The sequence below is a fragment of the Lissotriton vulgaris genome, chromosome 5, assembly GCF_964263255.1.
Source record: "Lissotriton vulgaris chromosome 5, aLisVul1.2, whole genome shotgun sequence".
NCBI lineage: Eukaryota > Metazoa > Chordata > Amphibia > Caudata > Salamandridae > Lissotriton > Lissotriton vulgaris.
Window position 1 is genome coordinate 1,007,843,164 of NC_141693.1, and position 22,662 is coordinate 1,007,865,825.

A 22,662-nucleotide genomic window follows, 5' to 3' on the forward strand; every position below is an offset into this window, starting at 1 on the left:
ACCGACCCAGTTTGAAGCCCTCAATGCATGGATTAGGGCGGCGCACGATAGAAACCAGAACAGGCGCCAGGAAAGAGTGAAAAGATCGGTAAGAGCAGTGCAGGATGCCAAATGGGATGCGGATGCTAAAAGATGGAGAGTGCATAACCTTGAAGTAAACAAACTGTACCCAGTGATAGAGGTGGCGGAAAACAGAAGCCCATTAGAGGAAGATGATGAGAGCGAGACAGAGGACAGCCTGATAAATAGGTTGCTAACAGATATGCCACCCCGTACCATAAAGAGACAGAAAATGCCGAGCCCAGCAGAGGAGGGGGGCTGGCATAGGGGAGTATAGACCGCTTCCTAGCACAGATTGGGATCCCACCGCAAGTAAAGAATTGCCTCAACCTAGTCCGGTGCAGAAGGTAGTCGGAAGGTTTGTGGTACAAAAGGCGCCAGAAACGGAGCGTGCCACATCCTATGCACTGCCAGACGCCCTGCAAGTACCTGTTACTATAGGTCCCATAGTATCGATTTATGACCAAGAGAGAGCCAGAGGGGAGGAACAGGTACGACTGGACAGGGAGAGAGCAGAAATGGCGAGGAGGAACGATACAATCAATTCCCCAAGACAGCTGCCAGGACCAAGAGATTGGAGTACCCCAGTACATACAGCAGTAGATCCCACAAGAGATCAGGGGGGCCCGAGATGGCCGACGGATCTGAGGGGATCAGAACCGAAATCCTTCCAGGAGTTAAGAGAGTACATGAAGGAATGGGATGCGGCAGTAGAGGCTCACAAGAGCCTGATAGCAGCGGAAGCTGAAAGGGAAAGCCAAGGTAGCAGGATCCGGACTCACTGCGGGGCCGACGAAAGCAGTCCGGAGTGGGTCGGGAAGAGTCAGGAAAGTAGAGGAGATACTTGCCGTACCCGGAGTGAAGGTAGACCAGTACTGGAAAACAGGAGTACAGGCCCGGAGTGTGGGGGGGTGTCCCGTCCCATTCACAGTGAAGGGGATAGGAGAACGCAGGAGTACAGGGACAGCTTTAAGTGCACACACTATGCGTCTGGCAATAGTGGCCAAAACGAGAGTTGCGAGAGGTCTCGCCATGACCCCTGTGATCACGGACATGAACGGAATCCGGGGGACATGGGGAGCCGAGAAGGAGCTTACCAGATACTGAGTGACACTAGGCAAAGAGGGAATAGCGAAAGGGTGGAGAAAAGCAGAGAGTCCTATCATGGGGCCAAGGAAAACAGGCACAATGGACAAAATGAAGTTGGGGGAAACAGGGCAGTGTTTCACCACCCTCCAAGGGAAGATGGCCGAGCATGGGACTTAGAAAGATGGGAACAAGGGAGGACTCTCCTTAACACCCCTGAGCCTAGGCGTAGGACTCGGAGCTGGGATGGGAGAGATATCAATGAACACCCTAAGAAAGACATACTGCGAGCCGAGATAAAAGCCAAGAGACTTGATGTCGCCAGTTTAAGATCAGATCTGGATGACATGGTAGATGGTACTTTGCCTTTGGAGAGAATGGACATGTACGAACAGGACGAAATACTGTTCATGGCAAAGGACATCACTAGGAAAGCGAGAGCAGCACATGAGAAATTAGTCGAACTGGCAGGAAAATACATGGTAGACTTGTCAAGGACCAAAGCATTACAGGGTAACCACAGGCTACATTATTCAGATCAGGACCTAGATGAGAGAAGAACAATAGGATTAAAAACACACATAAGGGAACTGGTCACTGGAATAAGGACATGGAGAGCATTGGATAAATGGGAAGAAAGATGGTCCAAGAAAGGGACCGTCAGGAGGAGCATGCTTGGGATGTCCCCAGAGGGAGGGCTGCAGAAGATAGAGGCATACCCTTTGCGTGAGGTTGCAAACGGGAGCTACGTGCATGTGCCCTGGAGTAGGGGGGACTTAGCTGCCTTTACCAATTCCTTTCCTAAATTGAGGGAGAACCCAGTGGAATGGTACAAGCAAGTAGAGAGGTTCGTAAAAATCTCCAAAGTACTATGGGTTGACCTGAACACCCTGTTTGACATTGTGGTACCAGGAGACTTGTGGTCAGCATGTAAGGTTAGTGCTGAATGGCCCACAGCAGAACCAGAGAGAGATGCACGGACCAATGGACCGTCCGAGACAGTCATGACAAAATATGAGAGAGTGATGACGTGGCTGAAGGAAAAGGTGCCAATGCAGGACATAGATTGGGTCAAAATAGATCGAACTAGGCAGGAACCCAAGGAGACAGTCCATGAATATTATGAGAGACTGCTGAAGGCGTTTAAACAATATAGTGGGTTGGACGTAATGGATCCTAAAGACATAGGGCAGTTTGTGTCTAAATTTGTTTTGGGTTTAAGACCGGATATTTGTTTAATGATTCAGCAACACTTGATTTGTTGGCAAAATAAACCTTTAGACGAAATTCTGAGATATGCTAGGTACTGCAGTGATGAGATAGATTCAAAAGCCAAAAAGCTAAAAGAAAAACTGATGGTGGTACAGATGCAGTCAGCTGGTAAGGGTGGACAACAGCAACAGGGAACAGGGACTGTGGGCAGGAGACAGAATAACCAGAACAAAGGTAATGAGGAGAACTCCAACTCAAGACCTAGGGTAGACATTGCGACATTGAAAAAGACGACCCGGTGCCATCAATGTAACGAGGTGGGACATTGGAAACGCGAGTGTCCCTACAACGTTGAAATTGGAGAACTAGAAATAGAGGAGGAAGAGGTTCAAAACACTCCAGGAAAAGGGGCAACAGCATACCAAGGAAAGGTGGTCAAAGCGGTGACCCCAGCTCCACGAGCCCAGTTCCCTCAACCACCCAGAATAGGGTCAGCGGGAAAGACCTATAGACAGATGCCTCTTTTCGTAGGAGGAGAAGAATGTTACTACGTTGATCCCCTAACGGGACAGAGAGTGGAGAGAGAAGATTGTACCCTCGGGGCCGTCTTAGAGGTGGATCAAAGGGGACCATACGTTGAGGCCGAAGTGGCAGGGTGTCCCACGACTTTCTTAGTAGACACAGGGGCCACTCGATCCACGATAAGATCAGCCGTAGTTCCAGGCCTGCCAATGTCAGGAGAAACGATTCAAGTGGTGGGGGTCGCAAACAGGAGAATAACAAGCCCATTGACAGAACCAGTGCTAGTGAAAATAGGGAAATACAGCGATGAACATCAGTTTGTGGTTTGTGATTCTAGTCCTGTATGTCTATTGGGAAGGGATTTATTGTGCAAGTTAAATTGTACAATATACTGCACACCACAGGGAGTGGAGGTACTGACTAATGATGATGACGCTGACTTTAAGGTCGCAAACTCAAGAACGTGTGTGGAGCTGTACCCCACTTTGACAGTGGATGAGCTTCCGTGGGATCTAAGGGAGACCGTAGCACCCGAAGTGTGTGATTTCACTGGGGAAGAGATTGGACTAGTCAAGGGAGTGGACCCAGTGAAAATCATAGTAAAACCGAATGCTGAGTTTCAGAGAACACCCCAATATAAATTGACCCCAGAAACGATTGCAGGTATAAAACCTGTGATCGAGTCCATGATTAAGCAGGGAATACTGAAAGAAATCGTGGGTAGTCCGTGTAACTCCCCGATTATGGGTTTGCAGAAACCAAGTGGGAAATTCAGAATAGTGCAGGACCTCCGAAAAATCAATAACATAGTTGTTTCATGTTGTCCAGTGGTACCGAATCCATCAGTGATATTGTTTCAGATACCGTTCCAAGCCGAATGGTTCACAGTGATAGACCTCTGTCAGGCTTTCTTTTCGATCCCTTTGGACGAGGATAGCCACTTTCTTTTCGCTTTTAAGCTGGAGGGTCGCGTATTAACATGGTGTCGTATCCCACAGGGGTATACAGAAAGCCTATCGATCTTTAACCAGCTTTTGAAGAAAAATCTTGAAAGTCTAGTACTGCCCCAGAATTCGGTTCTGGTCCAGTACATAGACGACCTATTTGTCACGTCAGAAACTGAAGAAGCTTGCAAGGAGGACTCCATTGCATTGCTAAATCACCTAGCTGCAAACGGACACAAGGTGTCCCCGAGCAAATTGCAGTACTGCCTGACAGAAGTGCAGTATTTGGGGCACAGAATTGAAAAAGGAAAACGGAAGGTGTCACCAGACAGAATAGAGGCGATCATGAAAATGAACGCACCTAAAACCCAGAGAGAGGTCAGGATGTTCCTAGGGATGGTGGGTTATTGCCGACAGTGGATAGCGAACTTTTCACTGAAAGCAAAACCCTTGCAAAAACTGACGCACAAGGAGGTGAGTGATCCGGTACCATGGGACAAAGATTGTTTTATGGCGTTCCTGCAGCTGAGAGAGGACCTGTGTCGTGCTCCGGCTCTGGGAATGCCAGATTATGACAAAACATTCTTGCTTTACTGTTGTGAAAGGGAGGGTTGTGCTTTGTCAGTCCTGGTCCAAATCCATGGGAATGCCCGTAGACCAGTCGCTTCTTTTCGGCTACCTTAGACCCAGTAGCCGCAGCGTTGCCCGGATGTCTCAAATCCGTTGCTGCAACGGGTGTCAGCATTGAGAGGTGTGAGAACATAGTTATGGGACACCAGTTAGAGGTGTATGTGCCACATTCTGTTGAACTGTTGATGACCAGGACCAAAACACAGCATCTGACCAATAGCAGGCTCACGCGCTATGAGCAAGTCATTCTTGCTGCAGAGAACGTGACCCTCAAGAGATGCTCTGTTTTGAACCCTGCTACATTGATGCCACTCCCAAGTGACATTGATGATGATGTATGTACAGACCACGATTGCCTTGATGTGACTGAACTATGCACCAAACCGAGACCCGACATCGTGGATGAACCACTGACTGACTATGATGAAGTTTTCTTTGTCGATGGCTCATGTGTAAGAGACGATGTTGGTCAGTTGAGAGCAGCTTATGCTGTTTGTACAATTACTGGAGTAGTGGAAGCCGCATGCCTGGAAGGAGTACACTCCGCTCAGGTAGCCGAAATTATTGCATTAACGCGTGCCTGCCTGGCAAGCAACCAAATTCGAGTCACCATATACACCGATAGCCAATATGGTTTCGGGGTAGTTCATGATTACGGGCAATTGTGGTCTCAAAGGGGTTACATGACCTCTTCAGGCTCACCCATTCGGAATGGTGAGTTTGTACGCTTATTGTTGGAAGCCTTGCAATGTCCGGCAGCTATTGCCGTTGTAAAATGTACCGCACACACTAGAAACACAGACTTTGTGTCACAGGGCAATCGATATGCCGACGAAGTCGCACGGTACTGTGCCGAACAAGGGTACTCTTTCACGGAGGTGGAAGTGGGTGGAATAAATGTAAGGACTGAATTAGCTATGATATTGGAAACTGTAGATACATGGGACGAGTTAAAATGTATACAAGAAAATGCACCAGATTTTGAGAAAAGAACATGGGAAACTGCAGGATGTGTGATAGGCGAAACAAACTTTTGGGTTTCAGCGGATGGAAGGGCAGTGTTGCCAAATGAGTTGGTGAGCCCAATGGCAAGACAAATACATGGTCCAGTACACCTAGGGAGAGACGCTATGCTGAGAGTATTCAGACAAACCTGGTACAACCCCAAGTTCAGAGTAGCAGCAGAAGCAGTGTGCCAGCGTTGCGTGACCTGTCAGCAGCTGAACATAGGAAAAAGAACACCAGTTGCATTGAGTCACATAGGGAGGTCTGGAGGTCCATTCAATCGAATGCAACTGGATTTCATTGAAATGCCAAGGTGCAACCGCCTTCGATACGTGCTGGTGGTTGTTTGCATATTTTCCAGATGGGTCGAGGCATACCCTACACGCAGGTGTGACACCCTCACAGTAGCCAAGTTATTGCTTAGGGAACTCATTCCGCGCTTCGGGGTACCGGCCTCTTTGGAATCAGATAGGGGAACACATTTCAACAGCGAGCTTGTGAAGATGATTTGTGCAGCCCTGAACATAGACCAGAAATTGCATTGTAGCTATCGCCCAGAAGCTTCGGGAATTGTGGAGCAGATAAACGGCACCATAAAGTCCTGAATTGCCAAAATGTGTTCATCAACGTCTCTGAGTTGGCCTGATGCCTTGCCACTAGTTCTCATGAGCATCCGTAGTACCCCAGACAGAAGAACGGGACTATCACCACACGAGGTGTTAATGGGGAGGGCAATGAGATTGCCATCAGTACCGACTGCAGCATTGTTGAATATCACAGATGATATGATCCTGGACTATTGTAAGGGTCTGTCTGACGCCATTCATTCTGTGTCCCTTCAGGTGCAGGCTGCCGAGGTCCCGTTGTGCCAGGACCTGTGTCATGACCTGTGCCCTGGAGATTGGGTACTGGTCAAAAAGCACGTCAGACGAAGCTGCCTAGATGTCCGCTGGCGTGGGCCCTACCAGATCATCCTAATCTCGAACACTGCTGTGAAGGTGGGAGGACTGCCCAACTGGATCCACGCATCTCACACGCGGAGAGTTCCAGCACCTTTGGAAGAAACAGCTCCTCTCTCGGATGTACGTCCAGCTGCGGACAGAGAAGCCATAGAGGGGGCCAGCCAAGCTGTAGAGGTGCCAGAAGAAGCTGGGAACGTGTCCGACCAAGCTGAGGACGGTCAGTACAATAGTGAAACCGACGACGCCACAGAAGGAGGAAGTAGCTGGGAGTACGAATCAGACGCTGGCCAAGCTGAAAGTGAGCACGAGCAAAGCAGAGGGACAAGGAGCAGAAGGGCAAGGCGTGGAGAGGCCAGCTGGCCGCAAAGGAGAAGGTCAAGTCTGAGGTCAACTCCAGAGAGAACCCTTGCTCCAATATCCGAAGACTCAGACCTGGACGAAGGTGCTCTGGGCGCTGAAGCAGCAGATCTAAGAAGGTCGAGGAGAGTACGTGTGCCTAACAGAAGATACGCCACTCCTGAGTGGACATATCTGGCGACAGATGTCTTGGGAACGAGTCACAGGGAGAATAAGGGCGGTGATAGTGACCAGCACTGAACCCATCATTACAGTAGAAGTACAGCTGTTGGTGCCTGGAGTCGAAACAGAAGGGTCACTAACGTTCAAAATCCCCAACCCTCCCTACCTGAGCAAGTTAAAGCACATGTTCTTCACCGAATTGCAATTTCCAGACTTTGGAACAACGATAACAAGCCATGAAGAGCACATTCTTCGTTTGGAAATATTGAACTACGCTATCCAAGCCGCTGGTTCCAGCCTCATTGTAGATGCTTAAAGACTTTGTAAATAAACGAGAGTGAGAAGATAACCTAGAGCCTAGTGAAAGCAGAGAAAACTTAGGGGTTTCCTTTAAAGTTGACGGAGAAGGGCTAGGGTTGTCTGTGATAAAGTTCAAAAAGACTTTTGCAAAAAGAGATTGCCAGCTTCCGATTGTGTGGTTCTAAAGACTGAAGTCGAGACAAGAGAGACTGTAAAGGAACTCAAAGAGAAAGAACTTTGTGTTGAAAAGGAGAAAGGAATCATACTGTCTGAAGAACATGGAGGCCGGTAATCCAAACCGCAGAGCCAAATGTATAATGGGCACATTAATAGTGGGAGTGATACTTCTTATAGCTTTAGTAGTTACTGTATCATATGTGATGGGACACGAGAGTGAGGCAAGGGTACCAGACGAAAAATCTGTAGTGACACCAGAACCCACTGCTGCTGGTAAGAAAGGGGAAACAGTACAGGAGAAAGCGTTATTAGCAGCAGAAGCCCGTAGGTTACATATGGATGAGTCCCAGGGCGACTATAGGTCAAATGCTTATGCCAAACTGTTATATGAATATGTGGATGCCATGGAGGTCAAGGACTGTTATGTGTGTATGCAACTACCTGCGTCTGTAGATGAAGGCATTAGATATCATCACCTACCACTGACTTATGGCATTACATGTAGCTTATTGCTTAGCATATTTTATGGAAGAGATAATTTTGAATATTATTTTTCTAATTACGATGCAGTGTTACCAGAAGTCCCAAATTACAAGCAAATGAATAAGTGGGACTATTATAAGAGTGAAGACAGATTGGCAAAGTTCTTCATTCCTTGGGATACTTTAGATACTTCACATGCCCGCAGAAATAACCTGACTTGCAAAGTGTCAGAAGTCGAGAAGAAGTTTATAGGGCAAGTGGATGATCGTTATAGAAGGCAAAAGATTCTGAAAAAATCAGGACAGTGGAAGACAGATTGGACCGAGGAGGAGAAGGACCACAAAAGGAAGGGTAGTAGTGGTCCTATAGCTTTGGATAGAACACAGAAAGGGAAGTTATGCCTTCACAGGAGCAAAACGTACTACGAAAATGTATTCGTAGGGGAGGTCAGTTGTGAACATGCTTTTAGATAAGAATATTACACAAAGGACTTTTTGAAGGGAATGCAAGTGATTCCAAATGTATATTTTGTATGTGGAAGAAATGCCTACGTGAGACTACCTGACAACTGGTACGGATCATGCTATTTGGCTATTGTCTTTCCCAAAATATACCACGCTCAAGATTTAGAGATCATAGAGGGCAAGGTCTCAACAAGAGGGAGAAGAGACCTAGGGGATGCAGAAATAGTTGGAGACGTATTTGGAGCTGCATTTCCTCTTTTAGGACTGATCCTCAATGATGTCAAAATTAGGAGACTGGCAACAGTCGTAGACAGATTGTCTGCCAGTACTGCTAGATCCTTAATGCTGGTGGAAGGAGAGATGCAGTCGATAAGGGCCATGGTGCTTCAGAACCGTCTTGCGTTAGACGTTCTGCTAGCCAAAGAGGGCGGAGTCTGTAAGGCTTTGAAGGTCCAGGAATGTTGCACTTACATTCCAGACAATTCAAAACCTCTGGAGAAAGTTATTATGAACATAACTAACATTCACAAAGAGATCGAAGACCTGACTAAAGTAAATGTTTGGGAAAAAGTGGGTCATGGAATGGGTGAAGTTGGAGGTTGGTTCGCCAACATAGGGAAGAGCTTTGTATGGTACATACTGAAGCCTATCATCATAATAGTGATCTGCGTGATCTTGTTGTGGGGATTGGTGAGGTCGTACCAATGGTACAGATCAAATAGGTTGGAGAGATCCAGGAGAGAACAGGAACGGAGATTAGCTGCCATGCAGGACAATCAGTACAAGAGTCTGAGGGCTCTCGAAATGCTGAAACGAGGGGGGGTTGCAACTAGTTCAGTTTGAATTTTGGTGATAACCACGAAAGGTCATCAAAGGGGGGAACTGAGAGAGCGCAAACTGAACAAAATGCATGAGTGCACCATAGGTACAAGTTAGTTGCACAATTATAATGGAAGTGCTTGTAAGAGTTGAAGATACATTCACCTATACTTAGACGTGTGTAGTTAACATAGAGAATTCATATAGAAGTGGGACAGACGCAGAAATGTGTGGAAAATGTATTCTTATTAGACGTGATTAATCATGGTCCATGTTATGTAGCTGCTAATGGAGGAATGTCATGCTGCAAAGCATAGAAGGGAGCAGGCCTCATGGCCAGGACAGAAGGGTTTGGAAATGTACGCGTATACATAAACATGGATTGCACTAATGTTATAGTAATTCTGTTTATTCGTTAGATTTATATTCCATAGAAGTGTTTCTCATAATCAAAGAATAAAGTGTTGACATGTTATTTTAATTCACGAAAGGATTTGAAGAGAATAAAACCTCTGCAAGAATGGTTGTAGGCCTGAAGAGATAAAAAGGTTTCTGATTTGCACGTGCTGGTACAGGCCGAGCTATGTCGAGAAATAAGTTGCAAACTTCTGTTAGAAGTTTATGAGAAATGGGATTCAAGTTGCGGATGTCTGTCTGCAGGTGCGAGGGGGGTTCCAATCAAAAGTTTGATGAATAGAGCTCTGTTCGGGTAGACTGGTACAGACATGGAGGAGGATTCAGGAATGTTTAGGGGGTATCCGCGAGCTGGAGAAGAAGCCTGAGAAGCAAGGTCAACGCTAAACACGAGGCCCAGAGGAAGATCATCATGGAAAAAGCCAGAATCGACACCACGTGAGGGGCGTCTCGTGAGGGGCGTTTCATCAGTAATTGTGTTTTCTATTAGGGACAGGACCCTTGGGTGGAGTTAGAGCAGATGCCTGAGGACCCTTCAGAGAGCGGATGGGTAGGCAGAGAGGGGTCATGACTGGAGATCATAGGTTTTCACCTAAAGACTAAGAGTGGGTGATCTTCTTAGGAAGACATTCACAGCTGACACCTTTGATAGGTTGGGATCTTGTTAAGTAGGGATACCATCTAGTACAGGGTAGGGACAGCCTAACCTGATTCCTTCCTTCCTTTGTAAATGACGGATAGATCACAATTCGTGTCTATGCTTGCAACCTTGCTGATTTTGGAACTAGTTCTAGTAGTGTTCTTTGCTCGCCTAAGAACTTTTAGAGAACATATGTTTGTATTAGTGCCTCTATATCTTTTGAATCTCGTTTTGAGATGCCTGTACTTGCAGTTATCAATGACTCTGTAATAAACCTTTAAAACTTAGAAGTAGTATGTGGTTTTTCAGAGTCGAGCCCATTATTAGTCAAACTAACCTGGTATTAGATGCACTTTCTTTCCTCAATGACAGGCAATAAAGATACAATCGACCTGAACGGGGTTTAGATCTAGAGTGATAAGATAGAGATCAAAAATCCCGCCCTCCCAGTTGTCATTACCATCCATGTTTTCAGTCCAGTTATATATATATTTATGTTGGAGAAGATGATGCCTTCAAATTAAATATCTTAATAAATTTGCAGCCCTCAACTGTCAATCTGAAGCCACTTGACAATTTAAAGCCTCCCCATAAATATTTGATATCTTCAATTATTTTCTGAATTGTAATTCTATATTTGTTTTCAAAATGTCTAGTTTACCGTGAATTATTTAAATGTTTCGAAACATGTATTTTCCAAGCCTTGAGGAACAGGGACGGCATAATTGTTTACAGTTTTCATTATATAAATACAATTACCATGTGCTATAAAAGAAATTGGGTTGTGAGTACGCAGCACAAATGTTCTGCCTGCAAATGGTGCGATATATTTGATTTATTTCTAAATTATGATAATGTGAAGCTCATGGGAATCGAAAGTGTGTGTTTTATTATCTGTCTTAATGCAACACACAGAAAATGGTTCACTTCATAATTTAAAACTTTCATCGCATTCACAGAACAGTTATCATACTCAAAATACAGATATACTTGATTTCTCTGAGGTTTTCCCTATCATTCCCCACAAATAATAAGAAAATAATGACGTAAGCAGCATCACCATGCCATCGGATGGAATATTACAGGTTCAACAGCCTACTTCAAGAGCTCATTGATGCTGGTAGTTTTTACTTACATGTCTGATTTGATTTAGTAAAAGCAGTTTATAGAGCAGTGCAATGGATTATTTTACTGACAGTTAGGGCATTCTAGGCGTGGTTTCCACTAACTTTTTGCCTTCAGACCTCCTGTTTTTGCTGACATCATTTTTGCTGGCCTGAGGATTCTATGCACTTTACCACCGCTAACCAGTGCTAAAGTGCTGATGCTCTTACCTTAAAACGTAGAATTGTCGCTAAGGCTATTTAGCCATAAATATCGCTAGTTGTTGGTAATATGCCCCCATGTCACCTTGGCATCTCTTCTGCAGACATTGAAAGTTTCCTAAGTGTTCTTCATGTTTCATGTGGTAGCTCAGTAAACTTTTTTGTTTTTAAAAAACAAGCACCCAAAATGGGACATTGATCTGCAAAACCTAACGACCTGCTCATGATACCACTGCCTCAAAGAGCACAAACTCTTTAAAGTGCAGATGCGATGTTAGATCCTACTAGTCCTGAAAAACATTGGAACCGCTGGAATTGCTAGGGGCATGGGATATTACCAAAATGAACAAGGAACAAAGTGTCCCTATTGAAAAGATAACACACATATTAAAGATGTTTTCTAATTTAATAATGAATCAGATAATAGTAATGTATTACAAAGAATACATTTTTTTTAAAGTGTCCGCAAGCACGCTTTACTTCACTGCCACTTTGAAAAAATATTCTTCTTTGTTCTTCATTACTATTACCCGATTCATTATTAAATTAGAATTTTTTTTTTAACCTATGTATTATCTCCTCAACAGGGACCACTGTTGCTTGTCCCTAAAGCTCCACAGTCGGCGGAGACGCTGCTTCTATTCAGACAGGAGACATTCTTTTCACAGGAACATTTCTTGCACCTCATTACTGCCAGGCCTGCATCGAGGCAGCAATCAAGGGAACCGGCTTGGTCACCGTTTTTTACACCCATTGGCCAGAGGAGCATCATGCTTTGCCATTTATCTTCAAACCTGCTTTCTGGACGTGTCTTTACCTCATACTAGCCCCCATTCTGCATCAGTGGTGCACTTGCAACGTACCTCCAATTGGACCCTTCCCCTCGAACTTCTTCAACACACCTATTCGTTTTAAGGTCTCGCTGAGCCATCGTGTTAGCGATGCTTTGCGAGAATTAAGTAAGGGGGCTTTTAAAAATGCTCCCAAAGTCTGCAGGCGGATCGGTTGTAGTGCATTTGCGCCGGGCGCGCGCACCATTTGTCTGCCTGCCTCCTTTGGGAGGACTTTCTCGGCCGCTTTGATGTTCTCACCATTTGCCTCCCCCTCCCTGTCCACGGTGGTCATTTAACTCACTATCCACTGAAGTCCAAAGTCTCCGAACTGCTGTCTAATGTCAGATGTTACATTTGATTGTTTCCTGTGACCACATGCAGAGTGAGGAACTGCAGAAAACAGACCCTGATTAAATAGACCACAACAGAGTGACCTGGTAGAAGTTGAGATCGTGAGTCACTATCTTTTGCGCCGCCCTGCTAACAAACAAAATTCAAGACTCCAGGGACTTCTACTACAAAGGTAGGGCCACAAACCAGTCAGTGTTTTTTGTACACGACAATTTTGCAAACCCACCTTCATTTTTCAGTGCGACTGATGTACTAATGAGTCGAATCACAAAATGCCCATTCGCAGTTAAGCTCAAAAACTCCAGTCTTGTTAATATTCATGAGGCTGGAGCTCTTGTACGAGTCCCTCTGAATGTCTGTGAATGCAGGCAATGAAGCCTGAGAGCTACACCAGACCTCCATCCCTGCATTCAAATTCACTGCACATCGACTTTGTTTTTAAAAGCACCCCGCGTGACTTAAAGGCACAGGGGCTGCTTTCAAAATATACCCTATGCTCAGTGTCCCATAGACCGCTGTTTGCACCCCGATACTTGAAGCTGTGATTTAGATGGTAAAAGATGTTCATAAGGGAGAGCTCCCACTTTGCAAATCTGTTACCACTATCTTTTGGGTCTCAGTAAAAGATCAGTGGTTTGTGATCTTAATTTAAACATTGATACATTGTGTATTGGCTCACAAAGGAAGCAAAACAGGCCCATTGTGATTCGGTATGGGTCCAAAGTGTATTTTTCAAGTCACAAAGACATTTACGACTCTCAAAGTATCTGGGTACGTTGCAATGCACTGTTTTGTGCCACTATGTATGTGATTTTGTAGATCGCAAGCTCTGCCACAAAATAGCTTCATACACCTGGCACCTCTTTCCCACAATCTGAGGAGGAAATAAAGACTCCGCAATAGGGCAGAAGAGGTCAAAATGACTTATCCTGTGGGAATAATGAGAGGTAACAAGGAGTGTATCACAGTTGGTATCTTCTGTGGCATGACATGTAGGAAGACAAGAGCCTGGATAAGCAATGTATGCATCACTTTGAACCCAGGCGCTTGTCAGATTTGGGGTGAGAGTAAAGCAGTTTTTTTATTCAACTATATTTGCCCTCTCTATACATCTGGATATAACCAGGGCCCCTAGAATTACACAACAGGAGAGGGACAAATTATGCAGTAGGTTTGGGTCAATTCTGCACCAAGAAAAGGCTAATTATCCAGCATAATGCGATACACTTTGTATTAGTTTTACATAATTATTTTATTATTTTTACATTAGGTAACACTGTCTCTGGGTCACGGCCGGACTGGGAATGAAAACCTGCCCTGCTTGGACCGGCCTATTTTCACTGTACTCAACGCAACATACACTCCAAATACCACTCAGTGCCACATAATTACACGCCACATAATTACACTGCACTCAATGCAACATACACTCCAAATACCACTCAGTGCCACATAATTACATGCCACATTACACTGCACTCAATGCAACATACACTCCAAATACCACTCAGTGCCACATAATTAAACTGCTCTCAATGCAACATAGACTCCAAATACCACTCAGTGCCACATAATTACACGGCACATAATGGAGAAGTGTGGCTCAGGGGTTAGAGGCGGCAGACCCGGAAGCTGAGATCGGTCCTGGACCAGGGTTCAATTCCCCGCCTCGGCGGGTCTTGGGCTGAAAATTCCACGGACTCGATAATTCTCGCTCCGGTGCCTTCTCGACTCACGGGTTCACACTCTGCGACTCTGGGCAATAGCTTGCTTAATCTCCACAATGGCCCCTCGTGGCGGGAGGCCTGACTTTCACCTTGTGGATACCCGCTGGGGCTATCACACAGGGGAATATCAGGACGGGTTCCCTAAGCAAGCGCCGGGACACCCACTGCGGGTAGCTGTGCGCTATATAAGCTCAACTACATTTACATTTACATTTACATAATTACACTGCACTCCATGCAACATACACTCCAAATACCACTCAGTGCCACATAGTTATACGCCACATAATTACACTGCACTCAATGCAACATACACTCCAAATACCACTCAGTGCCACATAATTGCATGCCACATAAGTACACTGCACTCAATGCAACATACACTCAAAATACCACTCAGTGCTACATAGTTCAACGCCACATAATTACAATGCACTCAATGCAACATACACTCCAAATACCACTCAGTGCCACATAATTACACGCCACATAATTACACTCTACTAAATGCAGCACACGCTCCACACAATACCATTCAGTACCACATATTTATATGCTACATAATTACAATGCACTCAATGCAACATACACTCCAAACAATACCACTCAGCGCCACATAATTACACGCCACACAATTATGCTCCACTGAATACAACATTCACTCCACACAATACCACTCAGTGCCACATAATTATATGCTGCATATTTACACTGCGCTCAATGCAACATATACAACAAATACCACTCAGTGCCACCTGATTACACACCACATAATTACACTCTACTGAATGCAACACACACTCCATACAATACCACTCAGTACCACATAAATATATGCTACATAATTACAATGCAACGTACACTCCAAACAATACCACTCAGTGCCACATAATTACACGCCACACAATTACACTCTACTGAATACAACATGCACTCCTCCTAATACCACTCAGTGCCACATAATTATATGCTACATATTTACACTGCCCTCAAAGCAACATACACTCCAAATACCACTCAGTGCCACACAATTACACGGCACATAATTACACTGCACTCCATCAAACATACACTCCGAATACCACTCAGTGCCACATAGTTACACACCACATAATTACACTGCACTCAAAGCAACATACACTCCAAATACCACTCAGTGCCACATAATTACATGCCACATAATTACACTGCACTCAATGCAACATACTCCAAATACCACTCAGTGCCACATAGTTACACGCCACATAATTACACTGCACTCAATGCAACATACACTCCAAATACCACTCAGTGTCACATAATTACACGCCACATAATTACACTCTACTGAATGCAACACACACTCCACACAATACCACTCAGTGCCACATAATTATATGCTACATAATTACAATGCACTCAATGCAACATGCACTCCAAATACCACTCAGTGCCACATAATTACACGCCACATAATTACACTGCACTCCATGCATCATACACTCCAAATACCACTCAGTGCCACATAGTTACACGCCACATAATTACACTGCACTCAATGCAACATACACTCCAAATACCACTCAGTGCCACATAATTACATGCCACATAATTACACTGCGCTCAATGCAACATACACTCCACACAATACCACTCAGTGCCACATAATTATATGCTACATAATTACAATGCACTCAATGCAACATACACTCCAAAAAATACCACTCAGTGCCACATAATTACACGCCACACAATTACACTCTACTAAATACAACATACACTCTACACAATACCCCTCAGTGCCACATAATTATATGCTACATAATTACAATGCAACATGCACTCGAAACAATACCACTCAGTGCCACATAATTACATGCCACACAATTACACTCTACTGAATACAACATACACTACTCCTAATACTAAGCCTGGGCGGTAAATTCCGTTCTGCTTGCGGAATTCACGGAATTTGGGTAATTTGGGTAATTTCACGTTCTGCGGTGAACGCAAAATTGCCTAAAATTCTGCATTCTGCGACTTCGCAAAATATTTCCTTGTTCGCGTTCTCAAAATGCGTGTTTGCAAGATATTTCCCCCGAGCACGCAAACAGAGATTGCAAACAGGAAAAATGCAATGCAAACAAGCAGTTCTGCGTGTTCGCGGAATTTCTGCATGTTCGCGGAGATTTTTTACCGTTCCGCAGAGATTTGCGTAACGCGGTTACGCAAATTCCGTCCACCCCTACATAATACCACTCAGTGCCACATAATTATATGCTACATAATTACACTGCGCTCAACGCATATACACTCCAAAAACCACTCAGTGCCACATAATTACACTGCACTCAATGCAACATACACTCCAAATACCACTCTGTGCCACATAATTATATGCTACATAATTACACTGCATTCAAAGTAACATACACGCCAAATACCACTCAATGCCACATAATTACACGCCACATAATTACTCTATCTAATCTATCTATCTAATCTATCTATCTATCTATCTATCTATCTATCTATCTATCTATCTATCTAGCTATCTATCTATATATATATATCTATCGCCCTCACTCTATCTATCGATCGCCCCTCACTCTTTTAATCTATCTATCTATCACCCTCACTCTATCTATCGCCCCTCACTCTATCAATCTATCTATCTATTGCCCTCACTCTATCTATTGCCCTCACTCTATCTATTGCCCTCACTCTATCTATCTATCTATCTATCTATCTATCTATCTATCTATCTATCTATCTATCTATCTATCTATCTATCTATCGCCCTCACTCTATCTATCTATCACCCACTCTATCTATCTATTGCCCTCACTCTATCTATCTATCACCCTCACTCTATCTATCGCCCTCACTCTATCTATCTATCACCCTCACTCTATCTATCTATCGCACTCTATCTATCTATCACCCTCACTCTATCTATCTATCGCACTCTATCTATATATTGCCCTCTATCTATCTATCTATCTATCTATCTATCTATCTATCTATCTATCTATCTATCTATCTATCTATCTATCTATCTATCTATCGCCCTCACTCTATCTGTCTATCTATCGCACTCACTCTATCTGTCTATCTATCGCACTCACTCTATATTTCGCAATCACTCTATCTATCTATTGATCGCCCTCACTCTATCTATCTGTCTATCTATCTATCGCCCTCACTCTATCTATCTATCTATCTATCTATCTATCTATCTATCTATCTATCTATCTATCTATCTATCTATCTATCTATCTCCCTCACTCTATCTATCTATCTAGCGCCCTCCCTCTATCTATCTATCGCCCTCACTCTATCTATCTATCGCACTCCCTCTATCTATCGCATCACCACAGCATCACTCAGCACCACCACAGCATCACTCAGGGGCACCACAACATCACTTTGCTCTACCATAGCATCACTGAACGCCACAGCATCACTCGTCGCCACCACAACATTACTCAGTGCCACCACAGCATCAATCTGTGCAACCATTCAACAACAACTGGTTCAAATATGTTCTCTCAATGTTTCAAGCTTTATTACAAATGTCCCAAAAATATGTTAATATTTCACTTCTGTTCTTGGATTTTCGTCACAATAAAATACACTGAACATAATCTTCACAAAAGTTATTTACAAAAGTTTAAGCTATTGCCATTATAAATTACAATAACCTTTATTTAAGTATTAATTATTTTAAAAAACATTAAAAGCCATTGTTATTTGTAATATCAATACATCTAAGTCACGTAAATACAAAACATATTGCATTACAATTGCTATAGATGTCACATTTGCGAAAGTTATAACTATTGGCATTGTAAATGGCAAAGGTATTAATTTCGCTATTTTCAAAACCAACACATAAATAAAAAATTGTCATTTACAATACCAATAGCTCAAACTATTGCATTGCAAATGCTTCTTTCGAATTGCCAAAAGCGCTCTGCTCTTGTCACCACCATTCCAAATCTGCGAACTACTCTGATCCCATTCTCGGGGCCTCATCCATTCGAGCCCTGTCGACAATCCCATATCCTTAAAAGGATCGAAAGTTTGTTGATCTATGTCAGGGATCTGCTCTAACCTATTTACTGTCCATATAAGGGCTGTGCTTTCTTAGATTAATTGTGATAACCCACACTTGTTGCCTCGTTTACAAGTTTGTATCCTTCTTATCAGAGCACTGGTCATGTTTTACCTCAATGGCAAATTCTTTATATATTATTCTATGTTATACATCAATATTATCTGACTCGTTATTTAATAAATAAAAATAAAAATTACAAGTACATTGGCAGTCTGCACGTTTCCATGTATTTTAAATGCGCTGCCAGTTTGTTATCCCATGTTGTACATTGCACATATTGCCTAAATGTTCAAGTAAGTGTAGCATCGTCTGAAGCTGGCACAACAGAGACCATCACAGATCTTGTGAAGTTAGCAACTAGTTTGTTGTACCTTTAATTCAAGACCTTTTCACATTCTTCCCATGAACATAGTGTCAATATGGAACTTCTGTCTGATCATATGTGCAATTCTCCGCTTAATGTATAGAGAAAAATTTGTATAAAGGTAGCAAAAAAAATGTATAGAATTTAGCATTACATGTTCTACCTGGTTGGACAGCAGAGCACTGGTCAATTGAAATGGCAAAGTGCACTTGGAATATTTTTGGTGCTTATCCGCTATTTTGCCCTAAAAATGTGTTGGCTGGCCATAAGTTTTCCAGGGGTCTGTTTTATTTCGCACTATGGGGGTCATTAGGATGACGGGCGGTCTTAGTCCACCCGCCATCCTATCGGATAATGGGACCGCCCGCCATAAGGGCGGGGGTCCCGTGGGGGGTATTAAGATGCGCCCGCCACTGTGACGGGCGCATCCTGTATTTTTAACATTGAGGCGGGTGGTGCTCTCAGCACCGCCCGCCACAATTCTAGAAATGCATGTATGCATTTGCATACACAAAGCGGCAGGCACCACGCGGTACCTGCCGCATTGCGTATACAAATGCAGGGGGGTATCACAAGTACCCCCCATGTGTACCCCCCACCTTGCCTTCACCATGGGGGCCCGCAGGGGGCCCCTGAAGTGAAGACTGCCTGCCTTTCCGTGGCGGCATTGCCGCCAGGGAAAGGCATCTGTTTTGGCCCATTGTAATATGGCTGGCGGTGTCTGATAGACACCGTCACCATATTAAACCTTTTCCGCCCCGGTCGCAAGGCGACCCGGGCGGAAAAGCGGCGGACGGTCTTTCCGTCCGCCGCGGTCCCCCCCGCCATGGTAATATGGTGGGGGGGGGAAATGGGTGGCGGGCGGGTAAGGATGTTTGGCGGATCGTCACTGCCCGCATGGCGGTGGCGATCTGCCAGACATCCTAATGGGCCCCTATGTTTGTATTTTGGTGAGATACAAGTAGTAAAATTATTAATGTTATTAAACTATTCACTTTCCAGCACTACTATTTTAATATGCTGCCTACATTTACTGTGTTTTACAAGCGGTTGTGAGGAGGAACAGACAAAATATCCCACATTTCATGGTCTGACACACCACATTAGAGTATTGTCCTCCATAGCTGCAAATAATGTGTCCGCTTATAAGAAAACTCTGTGCTGCTTCCTCATTCCTTTTTTCATGGCTGAATGGACTGGGGAGCTCTCTCCCAAATCAGCCTGGAAAAGCAGCCCACTGCCCTCTGGCCTATCAGGGACTTTTCATCTGTTTATACAGTGAAGTCGAACGCAGGGTAAAGCAATGCAAAGCAACAGTTTGTTTCTAGCTTGGTTCAGGAGGGAGCTTTCTTGATACATGTCTGCAGAGGGGATGTGTTATTTGTAGGTTATAGGGATTGAAAACAAAAATAGTTTTGATTCAGTACCAATCACGGGGTGGTGCGATGCCTCGTGTGACCACCACACATACAGAGAGCTGTTTCAGAGAGAAGAATTCATCGAGGGTTAGGGTTGTGGTAGCTGTGGGGACTGGGCACCACCTTGAGCGCGTTCCAAGTGGAGTGGGTTATGCTGGAAAAGATACTGTTCTGTACATGCAGTAGCCATCTTGGAAAGATAAAGGGGTAGAATAGAATGGGCACAATAGTGTTCTTCCCTCACCGGTAGCCATTTTTGTTTTGGATATCTTGCATGGAGAACATTTACCACATTTTGCAAATCCTTGACTTTGCGTAGTGTTTGCACCTCCAGGTCATGTTTGGCAGAGATGGTATTAAAGGCCACTTGAAAAATCACTCTGCCTGGCAACATTGCAGGTTGGAAAGTTTATCGCGCTTTCCGTAAAGTTCACACCCAGCTTCTATTCTTAGTGCACGTTTCCTGTTTTTGATGCTCCCTCTGTTCACTTCTTTAGTGGGCTTTCTGCTATTGCTTGCTGTCTCTTTCCCCTCTCCTATTTGTGTTTTCTTCAAAGTCCTGTTTTAGCTTTGAACCCTTCTGGGCTCCTCCTCAGATCACAGCACCTACTTAGCTTTTAAAGGGTGATTTTATTATTCTTTTAAATTTTGAACTTATTCCTGACATATGTTCAGAGTTAGTTATGCATTCTTTGTTCAAACCTTCCCACCGCTTGCAGTCATTTTTAAGACTTCCTCCAAACCTATCCTATCCCCCCTTTCCTTGCTTCACTAAGTACCCTGTGTATCTGCATGGTATTTAATTATTTGCTGAAAATTCGGATTTTAGGGAGACTGCAGTTCGAATTGTGTTTTGTATATACTCTTTGTGACCTCCTGACAATATTGCAGTGCTTGTTTCCCCATCTCTTTTACTTGGCATTTTATTGTGCTTGCATAAATAGCTGCCACAACATCATTTTCTTTCTTTCTTAATATCTTTATTCTAACAACACATTACCTTGTCTTCTTTCTCAGAATGCTGTTTAGTAAGATTGTATATACCTTATATACCTCACTGTTGTACTTGTGTTCTGTATATATGTTTAATCACTGCCAACTATATACCTATGTATCTTCTAAATGCTTTATACCAATGCAAATCATAAATGTATGTTGCACTCACTTGCCTTACTCATATATTTATTATGGCAATTCTTGACCACTTGTGCATTGTTATGCCCGTTTGTCCTATTTAAGTTTGGGCGGTAAACTCCGCTCCGCTCCCTGAGTTTGCTGAGTTTTCCGCACTCCGCGTTACGTGGAGCTTGCGGAGTTCCCAAAAATTCCACTCTGCATGGCAGAGTTTTTTCCCTCACTCGCGTTCGTCAATGTCAAGTTGATGAGCGCGAGCGAGGAAGATCCACCTCCCGCCAAGATTATTCCTCGTTCGCGATCATCAACATCAAGTTAACGAGCACGAGCGTGGAAAATCAACCTCCTGGCAAGATTTCTCAACGATGGCAGTCAGATTTCTCATTGCGAGTAGTCGCGTATGCTCGCACCCGCTCGTGTTGAGAAACCATCCGTTCCAGTTGAGAAATTCGGCGCTCGAGTAAAAATCTACTTGAGCGGCAGAAAGGAAGCAGCACCTGCTTGCGCTGTGCATGGTGCCGTTCGTGATGATTGCACAGTGCGAACAAGCACCTGGTACTGAAAATCACTGCGAATATCATTTATCTAACGCACTCCGACACTTGCAGAGCATCGAGTAGCTCGGCAGAGTTTTTTTTTGCACTTTGCCGAGTTCCATATCGCGGAACTCCACGAACTCCACCTAGGCTTACTCCTATTACCCCTAGCCATAAAGTGTTGTGGCTCTTCGGATTCTAACAGTACTATATCAAAAACTCCAAAAATAAAATAAAATATCTTTGCTTCCACAATCTATTTGTACATTTTCAACTTAGATTGAAAGCAAAACCTCACGTTATCAGATGCGTAAAACGAAATGCACCACAGTCTAGTTGCTGCTTCCTTCGTAGACTAATCAGAAGAGTCCGGTCCCGAAGTCTCCAAAAAATGCTACAAAGCACCTGGCGAAACCTTCAGGACAACTATATCAGCCTCACTGAGCATTTTGCTGGTTGACGCCGTATCATATAACTATGTTATTCACACGAGCAAGAGCACGCCGCCACCTTTTCTTTAACAATCAAGTACTAGAGCGGCACCCTCATAGTTACAACCTCAACATAGATACACCGGTATCAGTGGTCCGCACAACATCGACCGCAAAGGCAGATTAGATATAACCAAGCACCTGCAA